This window comes from Gekko japonicus, unplaced genomic scaffold, assembly GCF_001447785.1.
Source record: "Gekko japonicus isolate JY-2015 unplaced genomic scaffold, Gekko_japonicus_V1.1 scaffold2520, whole genome shotgun sequence".
NCBI classification, from domain to species: domain Eukaryota; kingdom Metazoa; phylum Chordata; class Lepidosauria; order Squamata; family Gekkonidae; genus Gekko; species Gekko japonicus.
In genome coordinates, this window is record NW_015163679.1 from 192630 (window position 1) to 201112 (window position 8483).

Sequence of the window (8483 nt, forward strand, 5' to 3'; positions counted from 1 at the left end):
AAGGAGCCATTTTCAGAAACAGATAAAACAGAAATATCCACAGATCCCACCAGACAGCAAGGACCTAATGGGTGCTGGTACTGAAGCCTCAAACTGTTTGTTCCAAATGCCCTCCACAGGAAAGTGATGCACTTTGGCCATGAATCAAAACTGGCTGGACATTTTGGTTTCTTGAAAATTCTGCACCTGTTGCAATGCTAGTTTTGGTGGCTTCATATGCAGGGAGAGATTTCACAATATGTCGAGTCGTGCCAAACTTGTTTGATGAGTAAGAGGTGCCCCGATAAGGCCCTGGGGCTGCCCCACCGACTAGAGACTCCTAGCTGACCCTGGGAAGTGATTTCTATGGATTTTATTATGGACTTGCCTCCTAGCTGTGGGAAAACGGTGATCTGGGTGATAGTGGACTTGTTTTCAAAACAGGTGCATTTTATCCCTTTTAAACCTACTGAGAGAACACTGGCTAGGATGTTCATGCAATATGTGATAAGACTGCATTCAATGCCGGCTAAAATAATATCAGACCGTAGAAGCCAGTTTGTGGCCAAATTCTGGAAGAAGCTTATGCAGGTACTGGGCATTGAACAGAGCCTCAGCAGCAGCTACCACTCAGAGACTGATGGCCAGACTGAGAGGGTCAATCAAGTGGTGGAACAATTCCTCAGGTGCTTTAGTAATTACCAACAAAACGATTGGGCTGAGTTGCTGCCTTTTGCAGAATAAAGTTATAATAATGTCATCCATTCGCCTACTGGCTTGTCTCCTTTTAAAGTGGTATATGGCTATGAAGGTGCCCCACTCCCCAGGGCGGGGACCCCTAATCTTCCCCCAGGAGACTTGCAGAACTGGTGGCAGGGATGTAAAGAACACTGGCCTACTATCCAAAACTCTCTTGAGAAAGCTAAGGTGGACTATAAAGCTCAGGCTGACAAAAGGAGGACACCTGGGTGGGACATTCAGCCGGGTGATTCTGTGTATTTGTCCACCAAAAACTTGAAAGGACTCCGACCCAGCCAGAAGCTGGGATGGAAATATGTGGGGTCCTTTAAGGTGAAAAAGAAATTATGTGACTGTTGAACTGGAATTGCCTAAAACACTGAAAGGGATACATCCCATTTTTCATTTCAGTCTACTGAAGCAGGACCCTGGACTGAATGCCTGAAGACCTCGTCCTCCAGCCCCACCTCCTCTGATGGTGAATGGTGAACCACATCATGAAGTGGCACAAATATTAGACTTGAAGCTCAAGTGAGACTGGCTTTTTTATTTAGTGCAGTGGAGGGACTTTGATCCCTCGCATAATGAATGGGTTGATGAATGCCATGTTCATGCTCCTAAGCTGTTACACGCCTTTCATGCTATGTTGCCCCCCAAGACGGAATAATGAGGCAGACACGTTGCTGGGTTTTAACTTTGGGCCACTTTATTAAATACAATCTTTCTGAAAACCAACGGCAAGGGAAAACAACTTATTGCGGTATGGTCAAGGCCAGGGGTCAATGTCCCCTTCCTTAACTCATGACTTAGGGTGAGCCACCCTGCCCCAGATGGTAGCCAACAGCAGTGGCTCACATCCGGCCGGCTAACCATTGCGGGATAACCCCTTAGGCCTAACCCCCGAGCCGCTAGGCTCAAAGGGAGGACCCAAATTGGGGAGATCCCAAAGGCAGTCAGCTTTCCCTGCCCCGTGCCGCAAGGCACAAAGGCTGTACTCGCCTGACTCCTTGAACCCAAATAATGGGTTTCGGTTGGTGCTCACCGACCGCAAGCTCTATACCGCCTATAACCCCGCCAACGCCAAGGCCAAGCCTCTGCTTTAAGCGTTTGCGCCCACCGGGGGGCCCAAGGCCCGCCGAATCCCTTGCTGTAGGTCAGCCAGAAAGATGTCCAGGCCCATATCTGACAGATGTATCCCATCCTGCCTGTAAAGCTCGGCCCTCCCAGCATGGAGAGCCAGATGAGGCAAAAAATTGCCCAAACCAACCTCTAGAATCCTCTGCAACTCCCTGTTCGCCTTCCGGCGTGCCCTGTCTATGGCCAACTGACTCAGTGCTCCACGCCAAAATCTACGTGGCACGATGGCCGACCAAATAATGAGGGTATCCGGCCAACACTTCTGAATCAGCTGTAAATCTTCACGGGACTGCAGGATGAACACTTTGCCTTTTACCAAACCTAAATCGTTCCCACTAAATGGATAACTAAAACCTGCGGCGGCTGGCCGACCTTCTCTTGAAACAACAACTGCAGAAGGCCCGGCCACTGCAAGCCACGTCTCCCACGCCACTCCACAGCTGCCCATTGGCTCAGGCCCAACTGTGTGCCCAGTGGCGTTCGTCTCGCTCAGTGGGCCGCCCAAAAAACAAAACTGTGCCCACAGATTAAAACCTTCTTCCTCTCCTGCCAGGCAACCAAACCTAAAAAACAGAGAGAACAGTTAAGCCAGGTAATGTCAATGACCTCCCACGGCCGGCTCCTAGCGCCCTGATAAAGGATGAACATAACCCTTGTAGGCCTTAGATCACCATCTCCCCAGCCTCTGAATCTCGCCAGCTGTATATCCCATGGCAGCTGCCGTGGAAGCAGCGCCTATTCTAAATGAATGGGTACAAAAACGCCTTCCAGCCAAACCCAACCGTGCCAAAGCTTTGGTCGTAATGGACCAAAATTGATGTTTCGTTAAGGGGGTGCCATCGCTATGCTTAAAAAGCAAGCCTTCTCGCACTCCCCTAACTGCCAAATATGAAGCTAATGCTGTCACCGGGCACAGCCGCTTATCAGCACACGCCCCTAGTTCCACCACTGTACCATGCCTCCGCTGATCAGTTTTAGAGCGCCACAGCGTAATGGAAGCCTTCAATACCCCTAACCGTACATCCTGCAACAGTAATGCCCTACCAGACTCATCCTTCTTTGATTGCGCCACAAGCTCCCCAATGCGGAAAGCCCCCCAAAAGGCAACCAGAGCGGCTGCATGAAACAAGGTAGCCTCGGCCTCAGAAGAGCAAACATCTCTCCATACAGCCTGAAGGCCCCGCAGTACTTCAGGAGAAATGGGTTGCCTGAGGTCCCTCTTATGACCATCCTCACGCGCCCATCCCTTCAGAGTCTTACGTAGTTGAAAATCCCCCGTCAGTTCCTCCAGACCACGAGCCCTACTAGCAAAAACCAACGAAGATAACGAGCCTCTGATCGAGCTCACTGCCATACCCTTACCTCTTTCTGCCATGCAAAAATGTAAGAGATGGTCCAAGGGGATGGGCCACTTGTCCGGATACCCTACCTCCCATCTAAATTCCGTAAACTGGGTGACCGCACGGTCATACGCTCTCTTGGTGCTTGGCGCTATGGCTAGTCCTATTGCCCTGCGCACTTCCGCCTTCCAGCCAACCACAGCCCGGGTGGCATCCGCACCGGTTGTAAGTCGGCGTCCGGGGCCAGCTGACGAAACCTCTCCATCTGTTTACGAGAGAGAGCGTCAGCCACCCCATTATCCACCCCCGGTACGTGCCTGGCTAAAATTTATTTTATTTATTTATATTTATATTTAAATTTATACCCCGCCCTACCCCGAAGGCTCAGTATGTTTAGCTGAAGGCAACGAAGTGTAAAGGCCCTGACCAACCTCATAACGCGGGCCGACCTGGATGAAAGGGAATTGATGACTTGCACAACCGCAAGGTTGTCACACCAAAAATGCACAGTACGGTTAACAAAGTCACCTCCCCACAGGTATACTGCTACTAATATTGGGAAAAATTCCAAGAATGTCAAGTCAGCTGTCAGGCCCATATCCACCCAATCTGCAGGCCAAGGCTCGGCACACCAGTGCCCCCGAAAATATACCCCAAAGCCTGCTGATCCTGCCACGTCAGAATGAACCTGGAGCTCCGCCTCCAACCTAAGCTCCTCCCTCCAAAAGGATATGCCATTAAAAGGGGCCAGAAACTCCATCCACACTTCCAAATCCTGCCGAATACCAGCTGTAATCCGCATCCTATGGTAAGGGAGCCGCAGTCCCGCCATTGCCGCACACAGCCTGCACAAAAAGGCACGGCCCGGTGCCACTACCTTACATGCGAAATTCAGATGACCCACCAGTTGCTGCAGCTCTCTCAATGTAGCCTTTCGCTTGCCCAAAAAATCCTGAATGCGCCCCCGCAACTCCCCTAATTTATTAGCAGGCAACCTCGATGTCTGGGACACTGAATCAAGCTCTATCCCCAAAAAAGTAAGTACCTGTGCAGGACCCTCTGTCTTCTCATGCGCTAATGGCACACCTAGCTCATCCGCCAAGGTAACAAAAGAATGCATTAAATGTTCGCAACGCCCTGACCCAAATTGGCCCACAAACAAAAAGTCATCCAAGTAATACACCAACGTGTTCAAACCTGATCTCACACGAACTCCCCATTCCAAAAATGAACTAAAGCGCTCAAAAGTGGCGCAAGAAACCGAACAGCCCATCGGCAAGGCCCTGTCTAAATAAAACTGACCCTCAAAGCAAAAACCCAGGAGTTCGAAATCATCCGGGTGCACTGGTAGAAGGCGAAATGCAGACTTAATGTCGCATTTTGCCATCTGAGCACCCCTGCCACACCGGCGCACAACGCGCACCGCCTGATCAAATGACGTGTACAGATAGAAAAAGGATAAATACATTCTCAAAGCTAGAGACCTTTCAAAGAGGCACGAAAGAATAAGGACTGCGTCATTTGTAGCTTGCAAGCGGAAGTGGAAACAGCGACCCAGAGAGGGAGTCGAGAAACCGGTGAACAAAAAGTGGAGGAAGTTCCTTTCCTGACTGTGGATTTTAAAAGAAACCAGCCCGTGGAAGATCGATTTAAGCGTATTTGAAAAGATTTTATTAACAAAGCACCATTGGGACATTACTAATATACCAACAGATATATCTACAACTGGATTGAAGAAAGAAGTTCGACAACACACTGAAGAAGCCAAAGAAGATTTTTTTAAAATATTACTAACAGATTAATATACCAGTCATAACATCACTCAGCTTTTCTTGACCCCTCTATATACCCTCCCTTTTTCCATTAAGCGAAATGTCTCTCCTTTTTAGGAGAGGAAATAAAACTTTTAAATAAAAAAAAATGACGTGTACCGCACTGAGCACAACTCCTCAGGAATGGCATCATTAACTGAGCCCCCTTTTGGATATGACAGGTGATGGATCAGCCTGAACTCCCCAGGTGTCTTCTTAGGCACGATACCCAGCGGGGAAACCCGAAGGTTAGGGACGGGGGGGGGCAGGAAATGGCCCCATTACCCTACCCTCCTGTAATTCCTTATCAATCTTTTCCCTGACCACGTGCTCTAATCCCTTCAAAGATTTGAGGTTGTGGGCCATAAACGGAGCTCGTGGCCCCTGAAACGGAATATGAAACCCCCTCGAAAAACCATTCAACAAATACAAACTGTCGGCTCGCCTGGGATAAACTTTTAACAAACCCTCAAGCGCTTTCAACTTTATGGGCGTTGGCCCCCTTTCCAGGATTGTGGCTGGGACCCCCACCCTCTGTTCGGCGCCGCCCCCGCCGGGATTTAATCCGGAAGCACGCGGAGAAGGGATGCGGGCCAGCACACAAGGGGCACTCATGTCTAAACTGGCAAGCCTTCCTGTTACACACCCCCTGGGCTCCAAATTCCCAGCAAATTTGGCGGGGTTGAACCGCCCGCCCCGCCTGTTGGCGGGGAGCAAACACAGGTGGGGGTGAATCTGATCCCATCTCAACGACGGGTTCATGGCTGCTCGCATCCTGAACTCCTCATCGTACTGGAGCCAGGCAGGGCCAGTAAAGCCCATATACCCCTTGTAAACAATATCGAAATACTGAAACAAGGAGGCAGCCCTGTAAGGTTGAGCCTTGGATAGCACCCCCGCATATACTAAAAATCCTGCTACCCAATTATTCCAAGTTTTGTCAACCTTCATCCTCTTATACTTCTCCTTATCTCGATCCTCAAGATCTTCCTTTCCCTTTTTCTCCAGCTCCCGATACAGCAAACTAAAAACATCCACATATTCCCCCCTGCAAATCCTGTCTCTGGTAGCAGGGAGCAGATGATCGCCCAATGGGAGGGCAAGGTCACCAAAAGGGAGAGCAGCCACTGGGGCCTCGGAATAAGCCATGCCACCAGGTGAGGGGCCTCCCCACCAAGGTATACTGATGTTGGTACCCAGTGCTGGAGCAGAATTACCTACAACCTGCGAGGTACCTGGAAGGGTAAAACTACCACAGCCATGACCATATGGCATTGAGCCAAGAGTAGCTGCATAACCCTCCTGCGCTGGGCGGCCCCATGGCCATGCGCATCCAGTGTAGTGTGTGCAGCACTTACCAGACACCGCCGAAGAAGGGCCAGCCACGGCCTCTGCTGGGCGTGGAACCTCCACTGGTTTTGCCAGAGATGCTCCTCCTTCCTGAGATCCAGATGCCCCATCGTCATTTCCTGCACCTGCAACATTCCGCCCTTCCACAAGAGACAAACGAGTCAGCACCTCTGCCTGAAACCTCTTATTTGCTGCAGCACTCGTCTTCTTACGTCCACCAGCCCCACTCGCTGGCCTTACCACCGGAGTGGCCAAGCCGGCAGCCACTTCCACTGCCTGCAAGCGTTCCAATATGGCCTGTTGTACCCCGTCATCCTCCTCATCAGACGAAGAAGGTGGTGGCGCAGGCCGCTTTGGCTTTGGTTTAGGGGCAGGTTGCTCACCCTTTGACTTGCCTGTACCTTTTTTGGGCGCCATGGAGATGGCAAATTAAGTACTTTTAGGCAGCAAACTTTATCTGAACACTGGGCTTAAGCCGAACCCGAAAGTGAAACTGCTCCAATAGGCAGTACAAAATGGCCACCAGGGCAGACACAAAATGGGCACCCCTATACCCTGTTGAGCACCTGCCCCGCCCCTGCAGGCCCTTGGTTGCGCTCAGCACCCAGCTCCCAGTAGCTACACTTACACAGTGCCCTCTCCTAAGCTTATAGCTGGGGGCAGGGGGGAGGTGCCCAGGCCCGACTCACTCAGGCCTTCCAGTCACCAATTGTGCCTCCTAATACCCTCCTAATTTCCCCTGGCTTGGGGGAGCGGCTAACCGCTCTCAGCCGCCTAAAATTGCCGCCGGGGTAATTCGCCCTGTAAACCCGCGCGTCAGGCCTATGCCCACAAACCCTGCATTGCGAGGCGGCCCACACGGGCGCTGCCTTGTGCCCGTCAAGCCGCTCCAAGAAGCCCGCCAGCCGGCTGACTCTCGAGCTGCCTCCAAGCCCCCGGACGTGCGCTCCCCGACGCCGCCTTTTCCGATCTCGTTGGCGCCGCTCCTCCGCAAGGCGGCACGCGCTGCGGGCGCGCCACCAGCACCATCGCTGCCCCCGCTGCTGCTTCGACACCGCCCGTCAGCAGTCCCGGCCCTACGCCGTCCCGAAGAGGAGCTCCAGATGGGGAAATCCCCTCACAGCGGGCCCGAAACTCCCGGCCTGCAGAAGAGCTCCTCCCCGTTCGACGAACAACCGGGACTGCTGACGAGGCGAGGAGGGGCCAGCCTATATTGCCTCTGGCCCCTCCTCCCTCAAGTCCCCGTATGGGCTGCGTTTTTCGCGCCCAAGCAACGGCCCGCCTCATCCTTTCAGGGCGGCAAAACCGTCCCCTGGCCCAACGGCCGAGGCCGAGGGCCATTGAAGCGCGTATCCTAATAAACCGGGTTGGGGGGGCAGCCTTTGGAGGAGCAGAATGTCAGCTACGCTGCCATTGTATGTGGAGGGGGGAAGGCGGCTGCTGGGTGAGCATCTTCATGTTCTGGAATGTTAGCTTTCACTTTTTCTGCTGTGTCTTATTGATTAGCCTGACCTTGGTACTTCACGCACTTTGCCCTGCCTGGGAACTGGGCCCCGTTATTTTTGGTGCACAAGGCTTGCACCTCTAATTGACTTGGCTCCATCAGGGGGCCCCACTTTGAATGTAGTATATCTTCTCCTCTCCTGCCAGGAGAGTTAGCTCTAACAAAGACTGTATGCACAGATGACCTGCCTTCCCTGTCTTCAATAAACTTGATCCTTCTGAAGGAACGTTGTTGAGACTGATTGCTGTGGGACTCTGACACCAGTGCAGGAACACTGGTCCTCTGTCAGAACATGGATTCTCTTCAGGGCTGCTACTGGCTATGTTTATGGATGCCAGGGCTGTTGGTCTGCATCACAGTCCTTGCACTGATGCAGAGGTGTGGTGGCAGAAGGCTTCTGTAGTCCCGGGTCCACATCTGGCTTGGCGTGCTTCTTAGGCACAAGGCTTCCCTTGGCCATAGTACATTCCATAGTCCAGTATGTGCACTTTTCCTGGGAACACAGTTCTATCAATTGATCTGTTCATTACCCTGACACATGGTCTTCACAGTCCAGTAAGACAGTGACATTACAAGACTATTTAATAATGCCATCTTAAGTGGCTTCATGGCAACATTACATTT